This window comes from Triplophysa rosa, linkage group LG8 (genome assembly GCF_024868665.1).
Source record: "Triplophysa rosa linkage group LG8, Trosa_1v2, whole genome shotgun sequence".
Taxonomy (NCBI): domain Eukaryota; kingdom Metazoa; phylum Chordata; class Actinopteri; order Cypriniformes; family Nemacheilidae; genus Triplophysa; species Triplophysa rosa.
The window spans coordinates 16,237,970-16,239,477 of NC_079897.1; the positions used below are offsets into that span (position 1 = coordinate 16,237,970).

At 32.0% G+C, this 1,508-nt stretch overlaps 1 long non-coding RNA gene across 1 annotated transcript; it reads right to left on the reverse strand.

Annotated features, from left to right (window-relative positions):
• Positions 1–425: 425 nt before the first annotated feature.
• On the reverse strand, positions 426–1,112 carry LOC130558019 (uncharacterized). The gene is made up of 3 exons (XR_008963377.1): positions 963–1,112; positions 656–787; positions 426–530 (listed from the first exon to the last, which is right to left on the reverse strand). It is a non-coding gene; the product is annotated as an uncharacterized LOC130558019 (long non-coding RNA).
• Positions 1,113–1,508: the final 396 nt, after the last annotated feature.

Consider the following 1,508-nt stretch of genomic DNA (forward strand, 5'->3'; position numbering starts at 1 on the left):
ATTTAAACTTTATAAAACACATGTACATTTACAACTTTATAAAACATATGTACATTTACAACTTTATAATACACATGAATCTTGAAAAAAGTTAAAGCTACTGAAAACATGTGGCATAACTTGTATATCTGGGCTGTTAAATGATTAATCGTATTCAGAACAAAAGTTTGTGTTTACATAATACAGTATATGTGTGTGTACTGTGTATCATTGCATTCTTAAACATACATGCATGTGTATTTTTAAGAAAAATATGAACATTAATAAATGCTTGTATAATTTCAATTATTGGTAAATATAAGTACATAAAAACAAATATATATGTATATATATTTAGGAAATATTTACGTTTATAAATGCAAAATCAATATGCATAGTAAACATACACATATATTATGTAGAAACAAACGTATTGTTCTGGATGTGATTAATCACAATTAAACACTTAACAGCCCTAAACCTTTAATACATTTTACCGGAAAAAAAACTGTGCAGCTCCTCAGTCCTCGGTCCTCTCTCTCCAAACAGCCCTGTGAAAAGACAATAATTACTCAACCACGATACCACTTTTCACAGTTAAAACAAGAAGTGTCAGGTTAGCATTTTGGTGCCAAACATCAAGATTTAAAAATAAAGAGTATCTTAAGACTTTTACCTATCTTGTTCTCCACGTGCCCTTGCAGAACAGTTTCCTCCCCTGTCCCTGGCACCGATTAGCCACTTTGAGACAGCCTTTTCTGCATCTTTTCTTGTAATTTGGTTTGTAAGTGAATTTTTTTCAAGCTTCCTGTAATACACATAGAACATTAAAATATAAAATTTCAAAATTAAGCCTGCAAAGGTTTATTAACCAAACAAACACAGAAACAAGAGCACAGGGCAACATTTAAAGGCATAGTTTACCACCTCATAACCGGTTTGCACATGAATGTTACAAACAAACCAAGAGCAAGTAAACATACCATATACAACCTCAAACAGTCTGAGGCCCCGAAACTCCCGCTTTCCATGCCGGCCAACAAAATTGTACTCTCTTGCTAAGGGGTGGTCAAAAAGGAAGGCCATCATTCTTCTTGTTGCTTCTTCAACAGTACTCCCTCCAGTTTCTGCTACCAAAGCAACCTAATGGAAAATAGGACTATCTTTATTGGGGAGATAACAAAAAAGTAACCTGAATATAAAAAGCGAGGGAACTGTAAAATTTTAATTTGTTGTTTTTCTAAATGGTATAATGACTATTTACAGTTTTATCTCAATATTTTTATTAGAATGCAACCAGAAAATACATAAAATGTATAAGAAGTATTTAAAAAAAGAGGTATTGAAAAACAAGGCCCCACACTGTAAACACTGACACTTTGCATATTTTTCTTTTTTTGCCAAAAAACGCCTTTAAAACTTAAGATATGCTAATTTAAGATAACCAGTAAACCATAGAAACATGTGGCAAAATAATCTACAAACACAGAAGTAGAAAACTTTGCAAAACACAACATTTATGTCACAGT